Here is a 24,123-nt window from a genome sequence, read left to right on the forward strand (position 1 = left end):
CTATTGGGGATAATACTGTGTGCAGGGGCCACTATGGGGCATAATACTGTGTGTAGGGGCCACAACGGGACATAATACTGTGTGCAGGGGCCACTATGGGGCATAATACTGTGTGCAGGGGCCACTATGGGGGATAATACTGTGTGCAGGGGCCACTATGGGGGATAATACTGTGTGCAGGGGCCACTATGGGGCATAATACTGTGTGCAGGGGCCACTATGGGGGATAATACTGTGTGCAGGGGCCACTATGGGGGATAATACTGTGTGCAGGGGCCACTATGGGGGATAATACTGTGTGCAGGGGCCACTATGGGGCATAATAGAGTGCGCAGGGGCCACTATGGGGGATAATACTGTGTGCAGGGGCCACTATGGGGCATAATACTGTGTGCAGGGGCCACTATGGGGGATAATACTGTGTGCAGGGGCCACTATGGGGCATAATAGAGTGCGCAGGAGCCACTATGGCGGATAATACTGTGTGCAGGGGCCACTATTGGGGATAATACTGTGTGCAGGGGCCACTATGGGGCATAATACTGTGTGCAGGGGCCACTATTGGGGATAATACTGTGTGCAGGGGCCACTATGGGGCATAATACTGTGTGCAGGGGCCACTATGGGAAATAATACTGTGTGCAGGGGCCACTATGAGGCATAATACTGTGTGCAGGGGCCACTATTGGGGATAATACTGTGTGCAGGGGCCACTATGGGGCATAATACTGTGTGCAGGGGACACTATGGGGGATAATACTGTGTGTGCAGGGGCCACTATGGGGCATAATACTGAGTGCAGGGGCCACTATGGGGGATAATACTGTGTGCAGGGGCCACTATGGGGCATAATACTGTGTGCAGGGGCCACTATGGGGCATAATACTGTGTGCAGGGGCCACTATGGGAGATAATACTGTGTGCAGGGGCCACTATGGGGCATAATACTGTGTGCAGGGGCCACTATGGGGGATAATACTGTGTGCAGGGGCCACTATGGGGGATAATACTGTGTGCAGGGGCCACTATGGGGCATAATACTGTGTGCAGGGGCCACTATGGGGGATAATACTGTGTGCAGGGGCCACTATGGGGGATAATACTGTGTGCAGGGGCCACTATGGGGGATAATACTGTGTGCAGGGGCCACTATGGGGCATAATAGAGTGCGCAGGGGCCACTATGGGGGATAATACTGTGTGCAGGGGCCACTATGGGGCATAATACTGTGTGCAGGGGCCACTATGGGGGATAATACTGTGTGCAGGGGCCACTATGGGGCATAATAGAGTGCGCAGGAGCCACTATGGCGGATAATACTGTGTGCAGGGGCCACTATGGGGGATAATACTGTGTGCAGGGGCCACTATTGGGGATAATACTGTGTGCAGGGGCCACTATTGGGGATAATACTGTGTGCAGGGGCCACTATGGGACATAATACTGTGTGCAGGGGTCACTAGGTCCAGAAAGGGGTAGCAGAGCCCATGAGAAGTGAGTATGACTATTTTATTATATTACACACCACTTCTTGGCATTTGCTTATATATATTGAGATCTGGAGAGACTTCACAAGTCGAATCTTGCAAGATTTGCTGAACACTAACCATAGGATATTCTACAATCATCTGTAGTCTACAAGCCAACCTAGTCACATGTGTCCAACTCTCCTCTAGCGCCACCACAGGCGAAACAAAGCACTACCCAGTGCCTAATGAACTGTCCCAGAAATGGATGAAGATGGCGGTTCCTCCAGAGTGATAGATATACTGTGTGGTAGGCTTTAGCTCCAGCTTTGTGATGTGGACCCCTCTATAGTAGGGACCCCTCTATTTACTTATAATGCTCTATGTGAAGGTAGGGCTGAATAGTAAGAGAATATTTGAGGGCACCGTCAGGTCCGATACGTATTGAGCTTGGTGCATTTATCAGATTTGGAGGAGTCATGGCGCTGAATGGTCCCCTTGACAGCCCCATTAATACTCAGGTTTTAATAAGCCATAAATCCCCGTATAAAACCTCACTTGTAGGATTTCTTACCGCACGTCTTGCTCTCTATGGAAACCCACATTGTCCGCTCCACTTGGCCTTCCATATAGCTATCGTCCCGCGCTTCATAACCATGAATCACCGGCTGTGCTGTATATACAGTATATACTGTACTCCTCTAGATGTTCATTCTTCACCTTCTGCGCCTTCCCGTTACTTTGTCGTCTTTTCCCATCACGCTTGGATTTTCCCACATTCTCCTTATCTTGTGAATCGTATTGAGTCTATATTCTGCCCATATATTCTTATTCTGGGATGGGTCTCATTTTATAAGCCCGTTGACCCTCTGTCGCCCGTACTATGGCCGGATTCGCCAGATGTTTCATTACATCTCCTGGCAATGTCATAGAATTGTACCTTGTTTTATTTCTGCCATCACAGGATGGGAATCTCATGTCGCCATGCTTCCAGTTTATATCTCATTTCTATAGCGCCCCCTATCGACTCTCCCTTTTTTCCATTAAGGTTGCTGCAATTTGCCACATGCCCCTGTCACTAGCCATGTTATAGAGCAGGGGGCACTGAGCGGATTGATATATTACATGTGATAAAAGCTTTGTCATTTATCACAAGCTTATTTGGGGCTTAGGAGTCCAGTGGGCGGTCCATTTCAGTGACTAACACTAATATGCACAAGGCTGTGAATAAGACCCGCCCACTGGACTCCTAAGCCCATAATGAGCAGATATTATTGCAGGTTATACTGAATATTTTCCCACCAGACTATATTTATCTCTGTATACATAAATAATATTACTTAAAGGGAGTCCAGAATTCCTCCCAAACTAGTAAGTGCAGCATAGGGGCCTTTAATAGGAACAGAAAAATATCTTAGTGGCTACAAACAGATCATCCAATGCAGAAATAATCATCTTTTTTAAACAAGTGCACTGTGGGCAGGGCCTGATTTGCCTATAGATAGTTGCATGTGCTCCAGTTCTCCTCCGAAACTTTTCCCGTTTGGCCATGATTGACATTTTCAGCCTCTGCCTGTGTCACGGCTGCCTGACAGCAACGCTGATAAATTAGGCTCCACCCTACCAATGCATAAGTGCACTGTGGGTGGGGCCTGATTTGCCTATAGACAGTTACATGAGCTCCAGTTATCCTCTGAAATGTCTCCCCTTTGGCCATAATTGACATTTTCAGTCTCTGCCTGTGTCATACTTCCTTACAGCAATTCTAATAAATTAGGCTCCGCCCTACCAATGCACAAGTGCACTGTGGGTGGGGCCTGATTTGCCTATAGACAGTTACATGTGCTCCAGTTATCCTCTGAAATGTCTCCCCTTTGGCCATAATTGACATTTTAAGTCTCTGCCTGTGTCATACTTCCTTACAGCAATTCTAATAAATTAGGCTCCGCCCTACCAATGCACAAGTGCATTGTGGGTGGGGCCTGAATTTCCAGATATACCTGTAGACAGTTGCATGCTCTGAAACTTCTCCCTTTTAGCCATGATTGACATTTTCAGCCTCTGCCTATTTCACAGCTGCCTGACAGCAATTCTGATAAACTGGGCTCCGCCCTACCAATGCACAAGTGCATTGTGGGCGGGGTCTAATTTACCAGATATGCCTATAGACAGTTACTTGTGGTCCAGCTCTTCTCTGACACTTCTCTTCTTTAACCATGATTGACATTTTCATCTTCTGCCTGTGTCATGGCTGCCTAACAGCAATTCTGATAAATTAGGCTCCGCCCCCATTGCACTTGCAGGCAGATTGGTATATCCATAGAAAGATGGCTATCTTTGTGTTGCTTTATCGGTTTGTGGCCACACGGGTATGTTTCTACTCTTAGTATATCATTATTATTGATTTGGGAGACATAACGGACCCGACGGGCGCAAATAATACGCCATTTTCCGATGATACATGACCTTTAGATGACAGACAATCGGTGAACAATCTACTTGTGAGAGCACGGCTAGCTCGGATATGTCAAGCGGTGATGTGTTACAAGTTTGCAGCCCCCCTTCCCACTTTTATCTGGCAATGTACAGTAGTGCATTCTAAGCCGCGGAGTGACGTGCACCAGGACGCCGCTGGTGAATGGAGCCCTTTGTGCGTTCCGCTCACTCCATGTGGGTGTCAATTAAAAAAGAAAAATGGAAGAAAAAAAAGTGCAGATAAGGAGCAAAGATCTTACAGCAGGGTTTGATAAATGTTCCACTTAATAAAATAACCTTTATACAATGTAACAAGACTGCGGCTGTAAGTGCCGGGGGCCGAGACCCCCGCAGATCTGAGCCCACCGAACACTGCGACATTCATGGCATGCTGGAAATGAGCTCAGCCCGACCCCTATCTATATAATGTGCATGGGGAATAGTGAGCACGTGGGAAAGTCAAACAGCCGGAGCAAAACGTTCTCGGAAAACTGAAACAACTCCCGAGAAACAACACTAAAAACAATAAAAAGTATGAAGATAATAATCCGCTGAAATACATCCTGATGGCTTTATGGGCGCGATAGGCCGGGGCAGTGGGCAAAGCTGGAAAAAAGATCCCCGGCCGCGGAAATATTTGGGATTTGGGAAAAGAGAAACTTATAAAAGAGGAAAAAGTATTTCGGATATTTTATGGGTTCTGTGTAAAAACTAAGCGTAGAGTTCTAAGTAAGAGGTTGGATAGGAAGTTTCCCAAAACTTTTTGGGGTCTTAGGATTGTGCTCTGGGGTCTCTTCTGTCTCTAGGGTATAGTCATGGGGGTCAGGGAGGCAGTTTTGGGACATTTTTTTGTTTTAGGAAAGAGAACCCTGTGTGCTAGACAAAAAAGCTTAAAGGGATTCTACCATTAAAAAACTATTTTTTCTAGGTAACACGTTGGAATAGCCTTTAGAAAGGCTATTCGTCTCCTACCTTTGGAAGTGATCTCCGCCGCACCGTTCGTTCGAAATACCGGTTTGTACCGGTATGCTAATTAGTTCTCGTTGCTGCTCGAAAACCGACTGCAGCGCCGCCTCTATGTTCTTCTGTATCCTCCCCTTCCTTCTTCAGCTTGATGTCGGACGCCTGCGCAGTATGCTCTGTTCGGCGAAGACTTCGAGGAACGTACTGCGCATGCGCGAAATTGCGGTGTCGGCACTATGGCCGCAGGCATGCGCAGTACGTTCAGCAAAGTTTGCCAAACAGAGTGTACTGCGCAGGCGTCCGACATCAAGCTGAAGAAGGAAGGGGAGGATACAGAAGAATATAGAGGCGGCGCTGCAGTCGGTTTTCAAGCAGCAATGGGGACGCCCCCATCGCTGCGAGAGAACTAATTAGCATACCAGTACAAACCGGTATTTCGAACGAACAGCGTGGCGGAGAGCACTTCCAAGGGTAGGAGACGAATAGCCTTTCTAAAGGCTATTCCGACGTGTTACCTAGGAAAAATAGTTTTTTAATTGGAGAATCCCTTTAAAAAAAAAACAGCTCCAAAAAAAAAAGGCTACAAAAAAACTGCTTGAGACCAGGGGGCCACGTTGCGGAAATGCCAAAGGAAAAATTGTGGTGTTTTACAGTCAGGGCAAAGTGGATGGGATTCTAGTGAATCCCATACCCATTTTGCAGTAAAAACTGCGGTGCTGACATGCCGTGATTTCCAAAACTGACGCAATTTTGGAAATCGCAGCATGTCAATTATACTTACGGAAACACCGTCAGTTTCCCCATAGGTATAATTGTAACAGAAAGCCCGCAGAGGATATGTTGCCGCAACGGTTTTTCCTGCAGTACCTTTTTGCTGTGGGGCGTCCCGTGGGGCCTTCTCCTCAGGCTATGGTCCCACGTTGGGTGCCGTAGCGAACAAGTGCTGTGGGAAAAAACACAGCGACAACGCATCGTGATTTTTTCTGCAACAATTTGCACAGAAAGGCTGCATTCTGCATCAATTATACCTATAGGGAAACCGTCAGCATTTCCGTGAGTATAATTGACATTCTGCGAATTACAAAACCGACGCGGTTTTGGAAATCACAGTTTTCTGCTGTGCGTATTTTTCTGCAATGTGTGATTCGTTGAATCTCATCCACTTTGAAGTGACTGTAAATTGCCGCAGTTTTTGCACCACGTGGGGCCTCGGCCTTAAGAAACCTGCTTCAAAGTCTCAGGCTAAGTTCACACGGGGGGCAGTATGGCGGATTTTGGTACTGAGAGTAACGCAGAGAGCCGCGTCACTCTCGGATCAAAACCCGCCTGCCATGACAGTCGCGGCTTCCCCCTCCGGAGCAGGCTCAAATGAATGGGCCGACCCCGGAAGCCGCTTGAACAAAAGGCAGCCCGCTTCTTTTTTCCGTGAGCGGCAAAGTCGCCAGGCGGTCTCCATAGACCACCATTGTGAGGGGGCATGTTATGACGTGGATTAGGCGCCATAATCCGCCCCCTTAGTGTCTGTGTGAACAAGCCCTAAGACCCCACATAGCAAGCCACAGCGAAAAAAGTACTGCAGGAAAAATGGCGGCCAAAACGTGTTGGGATTTTTCCCCAGCACCTTTCACAGAAAGTCCGCATTTTTCTACTTTCATTATACCTATAGGGAAACCGCCGGCGTTTCCGTAACTATATTTGACATGCTGCGATTTCCAAAAACGCAACGGTTTCGGAAATCGCAACATTTTCACTGCCGTAGTAACTCAGTAGTCAGTCGGCTTCTTCTGCTGACGCCTCCTAGTCAGCCCTTCAGGCCCCAGTACCAGAGCACGATTGTTACCCCCCATAGTTACTGCTCTGTTTATAGATACAGAACCCTAATCCAATTATTCGAGAACATTGAGCGGGAAATTCCAGTAGACATAATCAGTTGTTTAATTTTTCATTAAATAAATATCCCCCCGTCCGAAGCGCAGCGCGGCCCCTCACTCCCTGACATGAGGCATATTCTGTACAATACACAGAGCGCTATTATTCTTACCTACCTGCACTTGACATGTCTACGTTCCAACTCAAACTGTTTAAAGTAGAACATATGTTCAGCCGAGTGTCTTTATTTCTACAAAGTATCCCAAAGAGCCCTGACCTGAGAAGGATCGCTGTGATTGGTCCAATCCATCATCTCAAATTAGAATCGCTCCTCAAGCAAGAAGGAAACGTCTCCCGGAATATAGAAATGGCCACGTCAAGAAATAATATTAATATAATGGATCACACACAGAACGAATTATAATAGATGGCCAAGGATCAAAATGTGTATTTCTTTCTATCTATCTATCTATCTATCTATCTATCTATCTATCTATCTATCTATCTATCTGATATCACTATAGGCATTATCCTGTACTGTGACATCACTGTGTGTATTATCCTGTACTGTGACATCACTGTGTGTATTATCCTGTACTGTGACATCACTGTGTGTATTATCTCCGTACTGTGACATCACTGTGTGTATTATCCCTGTACTGTGACATCACTGTGTGTATTATCCCTGTACTGTGACATCACTGTGTGTATTATCCCTGTACTGTGACATCACTGTGTGTATTATCCCTGTACTGTGACATCACTGTGTGTATTATCCCTGTACTGTGACATCACTGTGTGTATTATCCTGTACTGTGACATCACTGTGTGTATTATCTCTGTACTGTGACATCACTGTGTGTATTATCCTGTACTGTGACATCACTGTGTGTATTTTCCCTGTACTGTGACATCACTGTGTGTATTATCCTGTACTGTGACATCACTGTGTGTATTATCTCCGTACTGTGACATCACTGTGTGTATTATCCCTGTACTGTGACATCACTGTGTGTATTATCCCTGTACTGTGACATCACTGTGTGTATTATCTCTGTACTGTGACATCACTGTGTGTATTATCCCTGTACTGTGACATCACTGTGTGTATTATCCCTGTACTGTGACATCACTGTGTGTATTATCCCTGTACTGTGACATCACTGTGTGTATTATCCCTGTACTGTGACATCACTGTGTGTATTATCCCTGTACTGTGACATCACTGTGTGTATTATCCTGTACTGTGACATCACTGTGTGTATTAGCTCTGTACTGTGACATCACTGTGTGTATTATCCTGTACTGTGACATCACTGTGTGTATTTTCCCTGTACTGTGACATCACTGTGTGTATTATCCTGTACTGTGACATCACTGTGTGTATTATCTCTGTACTGTGACATCACTGTGTGTATTATCCCTGTACTGTGACATCACCATACCTACCAACTTTTGAAGAACTGAAAGAGGGACAAAATGTGCATCGCGCGTAGCGCGCCGCCACAAATTTAGCCCCGCCCGCTTTTGTATTGACCCCGCCCACTCGGTAATTTTTCATGTGCCCGCACACAGTATAATCCTCCTACAGTCACCCTTAAATTATATGTCCTCCCTCTATCTCTCCCCCAGTTTCATATACACCCTTCATCTGCCCCCAGTTTCATGTCCCTCCATCTCTGCCCCCAGATTCATGTCCCTCCATCTCTGCCCCCAGATTCATGTCCCCACATCTCTGCCCCCATATTCATGTCCCCCATCTCTGCCCCCAGATTCATGTCCCCACATCTCTGCCCCCATATTCATGTCCCCCATCTCTGCCCCCAGATTCATGTCCCCACATCTCTGCCCCCATATTCATGTCCCCATCTCTTCCCCCAGATTCATGTCCCTCCATCTCTGCCCCCAGATTCATGTCCCTCCATCTCTGCCCCCAGATTCATGTCCCTCCATCTCTGACCCCAGATTGATGTCTCCACATCTCTGCCCCCATATTCATTTCCTCTCCATCTCTGCCCCCAGATTCATGTCCCCACATCTCTGCCCCCATATTCATGTCCCCCATCTCTGCCCCCAGATTCATGTCCCCACATCTCTGCCCCCATATTCATGTCCCCATCTCTGGCCCCAGATTCATGTCCCTCCATCTCTGCCCCCAGATTCATGTCCCTCCATCTCTGCCCCCAGATTCATGTCCCCTCCATCTCTGACCCCAGATTGATGTCTCCACATCTCTGCCCCCAGATTCATGTCCCTCCATCTCTGCCCCCAGATTCATGTCCCCATCTCTGCCCCCAGATTCATGTCCCCCCATCTCTGCCCCTAGATTCATGTCCCCACAACTCTGCCCCCAGTTTCATGTCCACTCCATCTCTGCCCCCAGATTCATGTCCCCACATCTCTGCCCCCAGTTTCATGTCCACTCCATCTCTGCCCCCAGATTCATGTCCCTCCATATCTGCCCCCAGATTCATGTCCCCTCCATCTCTGCCCCCAGATTCATGTCCCCCCATCTCTGCCCCCAGATTCATGTCCCTCCATATCTGCCCCCAGATTCATGTCCCCACATCTCTGCCCCCAGATTCCTGTCCCACATCTCTGCCCCCAGATTCCTGTCCCTCCATCTCTGCCCCCAGATTCATGTCCCTCCATCTCTGCCCCCATATTCATGTCCCCATCTCTGCCCCCAGATTCATGTCCCTCCATCTCTGCCCCCAGATTCATGTCCCTCCATCTCTGCCCCCAGATTCATGTCCCTCCATCTCTGACCCCAGATTGATGTCTCCACATCTCTGCCCCCAGATTCATGTCCCTCCATCTCTGCCCCCAGATTCATGTCCCCATCTCTGCCCCCAGATTCATGTCCCCCCATCTCTGCCCCTAGATTCATGTCCCCACATCTCTGCCCCCAGTTTCATGTCCACTCCATCTCTGCCCCCAGATTCATGTCCCCACATCTCTGCCCCCAGTTTCATGTCCACTCCATCTCTGCCCCCAGATTCATGTCCCTCCATATCTGCCCCCAGATTCATGTCCCCTCCATCTCTGCCCCCAGATTCATGTCCCCCCATCTCTGCCCCCAGATTCATGTCCCTCCATATCTGCCCCAGATTCATGTCCCCACATCTCTGCCCCCAGATTCCTGTCCCACATCTCTGCCCCCAGATTCATGTCCCTCCATCTCTGCCCCCAGATTCATGTCCCCCCATCTCTGCCCCCAGATTCATGTCCCTCCATATCTGCCCCCAGATTCATGTCCCCACATCTCTGCCCCCAGATTCCTGTCCCACATCTCTGCCCCCAGATTCATGTCCCTCCATCTCTGCCCCCAGATTCATGTCCCCCCATGACACGAGTTGAAATCGGGACATACCTCCCTCCAACCGGGACCGCGGGACATGTCACCCAAATCGTGACTGTCCCGCGGAAATCGGGACGGTTGGGAGGTATGCATCACTGTGTGTATTATCCTGTACTGTGACATCACTGTGTGTATTATCTCTGTACTGTGACATCACTGTGTGTATTATCCCTGTACTGTGACATCACTGTGTGTATTATCTCTGTACTGTGACATCACTGTGTGTATTATCCCTGTACTGTGACATCACTGTGTGTATTATCTCTGTACTGTGACATCACTGTGTGTATTATCTCTGTACTGTGACATCACTGTGTGTATTATCTCTGTACTGTGACATCACTGTGTGTATTATCCTGTACTGTGACATCACTGTGTGTATTATCCCTGTACTGTGACATCACTGTGTGTATTATCTCTGTACTGTGACATCACTGTGTGTATTATCTCTGTACTGTGACATCACTGTGTGTATTATATCTCCACAGCTCATCTTCCCTAGAAGTTCTATATACACACATGTAACGTTGGGGGTCCTTCGCACAGATCTCCCTTTGGCCCAGACGTGTCATGTTTTGCCTTTCACTAGGTGATTTTCCCACCCGCTAATTATTTCGGCTTTTATTGAAGTGTTGACTGAGCTCCAAGTGTTGGGATCAGAGTAATGAAAGGCAGGAGTTGCAGCGGGTGCTCGGCTCTGCCCTACAGATCAGGGGGGTAATTTATGGCAGATGTGAAGAATTAGACATTAATAAATGATATACAGCCAGGTCCATTACTGGGCACTAGTTACCGCACGCTTACTATGGAGGGATCATCTGCTGACCCGATGGGACAACCTGTATCTACTGACGGAGGAATTTCACCTCCATTACTTTCCCTTGTCTATGACAGGTCATTGCAGAATGTAAATCACACCCAATAAAGAACGTATAACCCCAAAAAGGGCCAGGCCGGATCCCGGTATGAAGTGGCTCCTTGGCACGGAATCTAACCAGTGCCCGGTGGACCCTGGACAATTGCTCTTGTCCATGGCTATGTTTAGTATTGCAGATTATCTCCATTGAAGTGAATGGTGCTGAGCTGCAATTCCTTAAACAACCTGTAAACATGAGTAGCACTGTTTTTAAGAGGACATCAGCTATATTTTTCTAATCTTGTACAACTCCTTTAAAGGGTACCTGACTTTTCATGAAAAGTTGAAATATGTGCAGGGTCTTGTCTGTTCCCTGGCTGTATAAGCCGTCATACATGGTGTCCTACCCGCTGCTAATAACCCCATTTAACAGCACATTTTGCATTCTCTCTGGTGCAGGCGTTGTTTGCAGTACAGAGCAGTCGCCTCTCTCCTCACTGGTTTCTTTACAAAATTAGAAAAGCCCAAGTGATCACAATATAAGAGATCCAGGGACTCTGCAAATCCAGGTTATGATGTAGCTAAACACAGAAGAACAGAAATATGAGCGTCATCTAGAAAGCTACTTACTGTCTATGATCTAAAATCCGATTTTCGATCATTTTCCAGCCAATTCCGATCGCGATCGTGAAATTTGCTTGATCACCAATTGGGATCTGATCTTTCCCGATCCCGATTGCTCAACCCTAATGTTAGCTTTCCCACAATGATTGGCCAGTAGAAAAAGATCGAGATCGGAATTCTGATCAAGATCGTGAAATTTACTCGATTGCCGATCGGAATCCGATCTTTTCCAATCCCGATCGCTCAACCCTACCCATCAGTAATAACACAAACAGCTACTCAGACGTGAGTAGAGGTAGAAGACTCCTTCCACTTACGCTAGGTTTACACCAGCATTTGGGTTTCCATTTTTCGGGTCTACTTGGGAACCCGGAAACAGGGGTGAACCTAGCTTTTTTGCCACCTGAAAAGGACAGTAGAAAGCCCCCCCCCCCCGGGAGGAGGGGGTGGAGCGGGGGTGGAGCGGAGGTGGCGGGGCGGAGGGGGCAGGGCGGACGGGGCAGTGTTAGCAGGCGGAGGGCAGGCAGGGAGAGGACCTGATCTCTGCTAAGGGGAGGCCGCTGGAGCAGCGCTGCGTCCATAGGGCCTCCCCAATCCACCAGTAGCTTCCCGTGCCGGGCTGCTGAGACGGTGATGCTAAGCCAGTCCAGGACAGCTTGTCCTGGAGTGGCTTAGGTCAGCAAAAATGCCGCCCCCCCCCCTCCCGGGGCCCTGGCATAGCTCAGCCTGAAGCGGTCACTTCAGGTTGCCTCATGGGAGGTGCGGTGCTGCCTGGAAACCAGGAACCCAAAAAACCTGAAAAAGCGGTTACCAGCAGAAACACACGGACCCCATAGACTATAATGGGGTCTGCCGAGTTTCCACCTGAAATCAGCGGAGATATACAGTAAGTCTTGCTTGCAAGACTTTTCTCTCCGCCTATTTTAAGAGGAATGGGGGACGGAGTATTTAAACGCTAGTGTGAACCAACCCTTACTGCGAGTTGCAGACTCGTCTCTGAACAGTATACAGACAGGGAGCACAGACATGAACATCTGTGTGTAAATATGCAGCGGTTGTAAAGAGAGACCTGATTCCTTTCCCATGTTCTTTTTCGAACCTGATGGTTTCTAAAGACGGAACTTCCCTAGTAACAGGGAGTGAATAGCAAATTAGGAAGGTGGGAGCAACTTAAGAGAGGTTTTTCAGGCAAAAAAACAGCAAAATTTTTAAGTAAAGTGTATTACATTTTGGTCTAAAATCCCATGTTCTATGAAATGAGAGTAAGTTGTCTGAAACGTAAGTGACCATTTAAGACTAACGTCACATCTGTGTAGATGCCAGCTCTACAATGTTACCCTTCCCGCTACCTCTAGCAATGTCTATGTGACTTCATCATTTATTTTTATGTTCTAGTTAAAGTGTTACAGAAAAGGTCAATTACAGTGAAGAATTACACGACGTTCCGGTGCTGTAAAATCAGCGAACGTTTGGTTACTTCCATTTGGCTGGAAGCATGGGTGCTGTAGGAGCGCTTGGTAGGCGATAGGCCCGAAATCTACTGTATATTTAATGCATGAGCTGGATTTGTTTAGACTATTGGTTCGGGGCTGGCAGCAGAATTCGGGCCAAGCGTCCGTCACGTTTCAGTCCAACGTTAATTATAGGCTGGGGTTCAGTCATCAATCGTATTAGTCAAACAAAGGCCTGACTGATAGAGTGGAGCCTTTTCATCAATGGCAGAGGAATAGCTCAACCACTATGTAATGCAATGGGGGGAAAATATGAAATATTGTGATGTCTGATGGAATATTCATGAGCTCTGCAACTACTGTATGCGGACAATGTATGGGCTTTGTTATACCGTAGGTACAGAAATGTGATATGCAGGAATGAAGCCGCTGACAAAGTGCTGATTTAGACCTGGGAAAATGCGTCGATCTAAGATGGATTTCATTAGGAGCTGAACTTTTTTATCCTGCCAAACTGTATTTCTATTATACCCCTTTGGAATGGATTATTAACCAATAAAATCTATAGAAACAGCGCCACTCATGTCCACAGGCTGTGTTTGATATTGCAGCTTAGCACTTATAATGCTCTGTTCTCACCATCAGGGGACTTCTGATACACATTGTGCAGTTACAACACCAGGACTGCTCTGGGAGGAAGCGCCCGTAGCACTCCAGGTCCCCAAATGGGGGTTTAAGGGAGTATTGCTTAGATAACACCCTTAGGAGTGGCCCAACACCAAACCATGGAGTCACAATGGCTCCACAACCCTATAGAATAGCACCATTCTATAGCGTGCTCCTCAATAATAAACTGGACTGGGCTGATCACCTGGGGGCGCTGCACAGAAAGGGCCACAGCAGACTCTACCTGCTCAGGAGGCTGAGGGGCTTCGGAGTCCAGGGGACACTTCTTAGGGCTTTCTTCAACTCTGTGGTTGCCTCAGCCATCTTTTTCGGTGTGGCCTGCTGGGGGAGCAGTATATCAACCAGGGACAGAAATAGACTGGACAGGCTGATCAGGAGGGCCAGCTCTGTCCTGGGGAGCCCCCTGGACCCAGTACAGGTGGTGGGTGACAGAAGGATACTGTCTGTGGTGACCTCCATGTGGGAGAACAAATCCCACCCCATGTATGGGACCTTGATAGCACTTGGCAGCACTGTAAGTGACCGTCTGCTTCACCCCAAGTGTGAGAAGGAGCTATCGCAAGTCCTTCCTTCCAACCGCGACCAGGCTGTATAATCTACATCAGACCAAGCGAAGACACTCCGCACAGAGAACTAATGATTATGACGATGACCATGAGGTCTTCCTCTTTCTCTTCCATTTTTCCTTAGCTGCTATGGACTCCTAGTATATCTTCTCTTCTCAGCATATGTGTGTCTACGTCTGTAATATATTACTGTGTATTATCCTGTATCTGTATTACTATGCTGCTGTAACATGCTGAAATTTCCCCAATGTGGGACTATTAAAGGATTATCTTATCTTATCATTCAAGTAAACGGTCTGGAACGGCAAATCCAAGCAATGCCTATGTACAGGAGTGGCGTTGTTTTTAGTGCAACAGCAGGCCCCTTCATTTTCAGGCAATTAATAAAATATATTGAAATGGCGCCACTTGTGTCCACAGGCAGTGTGCAGTATTGCAGCTTAGCACCAACCAAGTAGATGGTACTCCTGTGTGGACCTCACAAGATTCATTTAGCGAATATTCACCCACCCACGAGACTCAAGGAGGCTGAAAGATGGTGCAAGAAAGGACTGGGCACTGCATTGGAGCCCCAAAGAGGGGAGGAAAGGTGAGTGTTAGTGTGAAATCAATGGGATGGAATTGGGGTGGAATCTGTAGCGGATTCAGAGTTGGAATCTGCCATTAAATCTGCTGCAAATTCCATAACCTTAGAGTGTCTGGGGTCTGGTCCGAGGCCTCCATTTATTTATAAGATTTGGGGTCTGTATTTGTTTAGGGGTCTTATCGGAAATCTATAGATCTCTAGTGGTTTTTACACCTACATACAATGGGAAACAAATATCTTAGGTTAGGGGTGTGGCCTATATAGATGGGTGGAGCATACATTAATAAATTCATGACGAATATTCAGTTCAAAATTTACATAAATTAGTGACCGGCCACGAAGTGATTAATATTTCTAAGGCAGGAATGTCTCGGTCTTGAGAAAATTCCTAGAAATGGGAAGAATAAGAGGTAGCGGGTAACAGAGCGCTCCTTTCACATCCCTCCCATGGAGCGGTAAGACGTACGTGCGGGATCCAGTGACATCTCCTCGTGATTTCCTTCCTGAATTAATCTCAGCTCAGAAGACTCCTTAGGGGAATTATTAATACCCTCATTAGGCTGTTGGGAAGGTTACGAGGCCCCGAATAAGTCAATGTTGGAGCTCAGGGTAAAAGTTCAGGCCTCACAATAGGTCCTAGCAAGGGGAAACGTAAGGCCCCAGTGATGGAAGCCGAGAGCGTGACGTGGCCTAGGAAAGGTGCCGAGAAATCTGTAATAATCAGTCACAATCCCCAAACACATCAATAAAACCCCAATGACTGGCTAAAAGGTGTCAGAAACAACTCCAGGTGGTCCAAGGCCGACCCTACCAGCGAGACGTCAGACGCAGCGCCTCCATTAGTCTAAGTATATACTTGTGGGCTCTAGACGTATACGTAGAAACATTTCAGTCCAGAACGGTCACCCTATGGAATATGGCTACGGACGGCATCACAAGTCCGGGTATAAAAGGGACCTCGCTCTTTAGCCCCGTCCTATACCCCAGGCTACAGCGCCTAGCTCCGCGCCTATGGCGTCTATGTCTGAAGTTTCCTACAGACGCAGCTTTCTCCAGTCTGGTCCTTCAGATTTGACACTTGATCACCTCCTTATTGCACCTTATGATGTCAGCCTTGGCTTCATCTTCTGATTATATCTCATCATCCCGGGGGCTTTTTCTCGGCCTTGAGCCCTTGGCTATTTTAACTTACACATCCAATCCGCACCATGTCTCAGCCTGATGTCTCCTGCAATACACCGACTGCTGATGTATAATACTATTCCAACCTGGGAAATCTATCTATCTATCTATCTATCTATCTATCTATCTATCTATCTATCTATCATCTCCTATCTATCTATCTATCTATCTATCTATCTATCTATCGATCTATCTATCATCTATCTATCTATCTATCTATCTATCTATCTATCTATATATCTATCTCCTATCTATCTATCTATCTATCTATCTATCTATCTCCTATCTATCTATCTATCTATCTATCTATCTATCTATCATCTATCTATCTATCTATCTATCTATCTCCTATCTATCTATCTATCTATCTATCTATCTATCTCCTATCTATCTATCTATCTATCTATCTATCAATCATCTATCTATCTCCTATCTATCTATCTATCTCCTATCTATCTATATATTTCCTATCTATCTATCTATCTATCTATCTATCTATCTATCTATCTTCTATCTATCTCCTATCTGTCTATCTCCTATCTATCTATCTATCTATCTATCTATCTATCTATCTATCTATCTATCTATTATCTTTCTCCTATCTATCTATCTATCTATCTATCTATCTATCTATCTATCTATTATCTTTCTCCTATCTATCTATCTATCTATCTATCTATCTTCTATCTATCTATCTATCTATCTATCTATCTCCTATCTATCTATCTATCTATCTATCTATCTATCATCTATCTATCATCTATCTATCTATCTATCTATCTATCTATCTATCTCCTATCTATCTATCTATCTATCTATCATCTATCTATCTATCTATCTATCTATCTCCTATCTATCTATCTATCTATCTATCTATCTATCTATCTCCTATCTATCTATCTATCTATCTATCTATCTATCTATCTATCTATCATCTATCTATCTCCTATCTATCTATCTATCTCCTATCTATCTATATATTTCCTATCTATCTATCTATCTATCTATCTATCTTCTATCTATCTCCTATCTGTCTATCTCCTATCTATCTATCTATCTATCTATCTATCTATCTATCTATCTATTATCTTTCTCCTATCTATCTATCTATCTATCTATCTATCTATCTATTATCTTTCTCCTATCTATCTATCTATCTATCTATCTATCTATCTATCTATCTTCTATCTATCTATCTATCTATCTATCTCCTATCTATCTATCTATCTATCTATCTATCTATCATCTATCTCCTATCTATCTATCTATCTATCTATCTATCTATCTCCTATCTATCTATCTATCTATCTATCTATCTATCTCCTATCTATCTATCTATCTATCTCCTATCTATCTATCTCCTATCTATCTATCTATCTATCTATCTATCTATCTATCTATCTATCTCCTATCTATCTATCTATCTATCTATCTCCTATCTATCTATCTCCTATCTATCTATCTATCTATCTATCTATCTATCTATCTCCTATCTATCTATCTATCTATCTATCTATCTATCTATCTATCATCTATCTATCATCTATCTATCTATCTATCTATCTCCTATCTATCTATCTATCTATCTATCTATCTATCTATCTATCATCTATCTATCTATCTATCTATCTATCTCCTATCTATCTATCTATCTATCTATCTATCTATCTATCTATCTCCTATCTATCTATCTATCTATCTATCTATCTATCTATCTATCTATCATCTATCTATCTCCTATCTATCTATCTATCTCCTATCTATCTATATATTTCCTATCTATCTATCTATCTATCTATCTATCTATCTATCTTCTATCTATCTCCTATCTGTCTATCTCCTATCTATCTATCTATCTATCTATCTATCTATCTATCTATCTATTATCTTTCTCCTATCTATCTATCTATCTATCTATCTATCTATCTATCTATCTATTATCTTTCTCCTATCTATCTATCTATCTATCTATCTATCTTCTATCTATCTATCTATCTATCTATCTATCTATCTATCTCCTATCTATCTATCTATCTATCTATCTATCTATCATCTATCTCCTATCTATCTATCTATCTATCTATCTATCTATCTCCTATCTATCTATCTATCTATCTATCTATCTATCTATCTCCTATCTATCTATCTATCTATCTATCTATCTATCTATCTATCTCCTATCTATCTATCTCCTATCTATCTATCTATCTATCTATCTATCTATCTATCTCCTATCTATCTATCTATCTATCTATCTATCTATCTATCTATCTCCTATCTATCTATCTCCTATCTATCTATCTATCTATCTATCTATCTATCTCCTATCTATCTATCTATCTATCTATCTATCTATCATCTATCTATCTTCTATCTATCTATCTATCTATCTATCTATCTCCTATCTATCTATCTATCTATCTATCTATCTATCTATCTATCTCCTATCTATCTATCTATCTATCTATCTATCTCCTATCTATCTATCTCCTATCTATCTATCTATCTATCTATCTATCTATCTATCTATCTATCTATCTCCTATCTATCTATCTTCTATCTATCTATCTATCTATCTATCTATCTATCTATCTATCTATCTATCATCTATCTCCTATCTATCTATCTATCTATCTCCTATCTATCTATCTATCTATCTATCTATCTATCTATCTATCTATCTCCTATCTATCTATCTATCTATCTATCTCCTATCTATCTATCTATCTATCTATCTATCTATCTATCTATCTCCTATCTATCTATCTATCTATCTATCTCCTATCTATCTATCTCCTATCTATCTATCTATCTATCTATCTATCTATCTATCTATCTATATGCTATCTATCTATCTATCTATCTATCATCTATCTATCTATCTATCTATCTATCTATCTATCTATCTATCTGCTATCTATACAGGTATCTATAGGCTATCTATCTTGTTCTCTACTGATTTTTTAATCCTTCGTGTCTCTTAGATGATTCTGCCATCATACAGCGCTGGGATATGAGCAGTGTTGCAGGGGATGGATATATCACATGTTATTACCTTGTGTAGGTCTTTCCCCAGTGCGGCTCGCAGATGATTATTTCCATCTGGATGGAGTTTCCACCCTGTGAACCATCAGGATGAAGCCTGTGCAGCGTCTTTGCATGTGGTCTACTGAAATTCATTATCTGACTTTCCAATTAGATGTCAGTAATTCATTGTGAATGGTGCTGTAAGAATATGGGAGGATGCGGAGCGCCCTGGATGTGCAATTCTGTATATAAAGGAAGATGTCGGAGATGGAAGATATTAGACATGACATGTAAGTGTGCTCCTGTGCAGTAACAGTCGGGCCTGTGCTGAAGAGGGCGCCACCGAAGTCCTGGAGTCCTAGGATATTTTATTTCTAATATAGGGTTATTCTCTGGCTATTGTACGCTGCTATCATTTGTAACTAAAGAGTAGCATGGCCCTGGTGCAAAAGTTCAGCTTGGACCCCCGCTGCCCAAATTCTCTTCCCAATCATCAGCCGCGCCCCATCCATACATTTTATCAGCATTTACATTTCTATTTCCTTCTGTATCTAGGTCAGACCACCATGAAGACCTATTCACAACCCATCCCCCCACATAGTAACTGTACCCCCTTTTGTGCCACAGCCACCCCCACAGAATCCCTTCACAACTATATGTTACTGCCCTTTGCTATTATGCTACAGCTGCTATTTGTGTCATTAAAGAGTTAATCTCCTCCTTTCTGACAGTGGAAGGCAATGAATAATCAATCTTCTCACTCCAGTGCACCAGAGGGCAGGGGAAATACATTTTCGATGCACAGACCGCCAGCCATGGAAGATTTTCACTTGCCTATTCGTGCCGCCTTTGCTTAGGCCTCCAGAGTGCAACGCATGTTATGTCCCATCATGTCGTGACGCTGAGCATCCGGACACAACTTGTGTCTTCCCCTGTAGGCAGGAGCGTGGAGACGGAAGTGAAATTTGGCTTATGGGGGTCTGTAGGGATGGGCACCATATGGTGTTGGGGCCTGTATGAGGGCTTGAAAGGGTCCATGTTTCAGGCTCCCATACAGTAAGGCCCTTCCATTACAAATTTTGCAAAAAATACGTGCTACACTATATACGTGCTACACTATAATGCCACCCACATAGCATAAGGAACTTTTATTGAGTATAATGACCCCTTAGTGGCCCCACACAGTATAATGCCACTTTACTGATCCCCATATGCCCATATAGTGCCCGCACACAATGTAATGCAACATTAGTATAAGGCCCCCTCTACTAGCCCCTACACAGTACAGTGCCCCCTTATTTCACCCACACAGTATGATGCCCCCTTAGTGTCCCTCCCAATATAATGCACCATTAATATAAGGCCCCCTTTACTAGCTCCTACACAGAACAATGCCCCCTTTTTTTAACCCACACAGTATGATGTACCCACACAGTGCCCCAGCAATATAATGCACCGTTAGTATAATTCCCCCTATACTAGCCTCTACATAAAACAATGCCCACCTATTTTGCCCACACAGTATGATGCCCCCTTAGTGCCCCCACAATATAATGCCCCCTTTACTAGCCTCTACACTAAACAATGCACCCCTATTCACCCACACACCATAATGCCCCCTTCTTCTTAGTCCGCTCAGAATATGGCGCCCCCTTATTTCCTCCACACAGTATAATGCTCCCTTACAACCTCCTCTGAATATAATGTTCCCTTAGTGTCCCGCACCTTAGTTCCCCAAGGCAGAATAAAAAAAAACAAAAACTGGGCTCCACCTGTTTGGTTGGAATCATTGTGCTGCCTCCTTTCCAGAGAGACCCAAGTAGGCGATATTCCAGCCAATTTGGAGTTGATTTTTGGGCGGAGTCCGCACCTCAACTCACCCTAACGGACCTCAAAAGTGACATCACATACTCTATTTTTTTCACAGATCTGCCCTTTGGGTCCATGAGGCAAATGGGTCCAAGAAAGATGCAATTCCCGCACGAACCATTAAACACACAGTGGAGAATCAATCACCTCGGCTGTGCGAATCGAGTCTTCTGCAAACTGTGAGGGTTCCTGGAAAATTGTATGGACATTGGTTGCAGGATCAGGAGTTTGACGTAAAATTGGGCTAGGGGTTCACATATTGAGATCCACATAAGAGGACACCCGTACTATAAAGGACAAGTGATACCCGGTGGGGTCTGTTATAGAATATGCTTTGGGTTTATCGGGTCCCACCGGTGGGATTTTGGAACTTCCGAACAACTTCTACTCCATTGCTCTATTATTACATCTGCCCTTGTGAATTTAGATGTCAAACGAAAAGTGTAATGGTCAATGGCAGAGGAAAAAACAAACCGTAAAAAGCGCCCCAGATATACATTGCGTATTGATTTATTAGGTGTATTGGTTTGCCGTGTAGCTCCATGAACTCCAGACAAAGAAGACGATTTACTGAAGTTTTCTATTTTCCAGTAGCAGCTGTTGCCGTCATTGTAACCTTCAATATCCATAACGCGTTACATGTAAAATCCTAACAAGCTTAAAGTATGTGACCCCCCCTCCATCACACACACTGAGCTTCAGTCCTTTCATTAGTTTTGGTATATAACGCTAACATGGAGGGAGATGAAGATTGGGAGCTTCAAGTGAAGCTCATGGAGTAGACGTAAGATGGTGGCCGGTCTCTCGCTCTCTGGTGGTGTTGGCACCAAATCCTCTAGCAGTTCCTAGGGCTGGATAGTGATGAGGGGAAGCAGCTTGGTGATGGATGGTGGACGTTTCCCCATACTTGCCAACTTTTTAAGGCTGCTATTGGAGAGACATGAAGCACGTCTACACCTCTTTGTAATATGACCAGGATCCCAGTAAAGTCAGTAGCATTCTGCCAGGTTTAGGAAATTTGCCGATTCTTCCAAGGGTGTCTATGGTAAGTAAGACACAACAGACACGGTAACAGTGGAACAGGAGATGCTCGCGGATTAGTTGATAAAGAGGTAACTGACTTGGTGGTTACAGAGTTGATAAGGAGGTAACTGACTTGGTGGTTGCAGAGTTGATAAAGAGGTAACGAACTTGGTGGTTACAGAGTTGATAAAGAGTTAACGGACTTGGTGGTTACAGAGTTGATAAAGAGGCAACTGACTTGGTGGTTACATAGTTGATAAAGAGGTAACTGACTTGGTGGTTACAGAGTTGATAAAGAGGTAACTGACTTGGTGGTTACAGAGTTGATAAAGAGGTAACGGTCTTGGTGGTTACATAGTTGATAAAGAAGTAGCTGACTTGGTGGTTACATAGTTGATAAAGAGGTAAAGGACTTGGTAGTTACATAGTTGATAAAGAGGTAACAAACTTGGTGGTTACAGAGTTGATAAAGAGGTAACTGACTTGGTGGTTACAGAGTTGATAAAGAGGTAACTGACTTGGTGGTTACAGAGTTGATAAAGAGGTAACTGACTTGGTGGTTGCAGAGTTGATAAAGAGGTAACTGACTTGGTGGTTACAGAGTTGATAAAGAGGTAACTGACTTGGTGGTTGCAGAGTTGATAAAGAGGTAACTGACTTGGTGGTTACAGAATTGATAAGGAGGTAACTGACTTGGTGGTTACAAAGTTGATAAAGAGGTAACTGACTTGGTGGTTGCAGAGTTGATAAAGAGGTAACTGACTTGGTGGTTACAGAATTGATAAGGAGGTAACTGACTTGGTGGTTACAGAGTTGATAAGGAGGTAACTGACTTGGTGGTTGCAGCGTTGATAAAGAGGTAACTGACTTGGTGGTTACAGAATTGATGAGGTAACTGACTTGGTGGTTACAGAGTTGATAAGGAGGTAACTGACTTGGTGGTTACAGAGTTGATAAAGAGGTAACTGACTTGGTGGTTGCAGAGTTGATAAAGAGGTAACTGACTTGGTGGTTACAGAATTGATAAGGAGGTAACTGACTTGGTGGTTACAGAGTTGATAAGGAGGTAACTGACTTGGTGGTTACAGAGTTGATAAAGAGGTAACTGACTTGGTGGTTACAGAGTTGATAAAGAGGTAATGGACTTGGTGGTTACAGAGTTGATAAAGAGGAAACTGACTTGGTGGTTATGCTTTCTGCTCCCCCACTTGTTGCTACTTCTTGAGACTTCCTAACACAAAGGAAATGACAGCGGAGTCAATGATTGAACACATTGGTATTTCCTGTACATCAAGAATACATAGGAAGTCCAGACTGGTGGAGGACACCCGAGACATTGAGTAGGTGTTGTCGGTGGTGGGCTGAGTATCACTTACTGTAATGTTTTACACTAGTCTCAGTCTTTTGAGGAGTCATGGCAGTGATTTTAGAAGATACATAAGTGAGGAAGATTTTCTTCTGTGCCTTTTATTTTTAGAGTGAAAAAAAAAATGTTAAAAATATAAACGCTTTATTTTTTCAGTAACTCTTGAAAGGTTCCTCACGTTTCATCTTTCTTGCAATAAAGGTCCTGGAGGTCTCTGAGTCTTTGATGGTCTCCTCCCGTCTACACTGGAGACTTGTATGGAGGACACTGGAAGCTCTTTACCTATCTATCTATCTATCTATCTATCTATCTATCTATCTATCTATCTATCTATCTATCTATAGCCCTATAGTTGCTCCAGTGATCACTATATATAGCGCTGAAGTGGCACAGAAGCCACGGGGGTCACCCTCAACACCATAGAGGCTCGTAAACTTCTCTTTAATCTCCTTTCTGACTCCCTATGATGGCCGGCAGTCTGTGGCATCATACATTTATCACCTCTGCCCTCTGGTGCACTGGAGTGAGAAGATTTATGATACACAGCCTTCCACTGTCAGAAAGGAGGAAATTAATCCATTAATGGCAAAAATATCAGTTGCTCAGCAGAATATAGTCAGGGAGGGATTCTGGGGGATAGGCGGTAGTACACAATGGGAATGACTACTAGGTGGGGGGCACCGACAGGGGATAGGAATGATGGGAATCTTGTGTGCACAGACGTGATATGAACAAATCATCATATTTGTGCT

The sequence above is a fragment of the Leptodactylus fuscus genome, chromosome 4 (assembly GCF_031893055.1).
Source record: "Leptodactylus fuscus isolate aLepFus1 chromosome 4, aLepFus1.hap2, whole genome shotgun sequence".
In the NCBI taxonomy this organism is placed as follows: Eukaryota; Metazoa; Chordata; class Amphibia; order Anura; family Leptodactylidae; genus Leptodactylus; species Leptodactylus fuscus.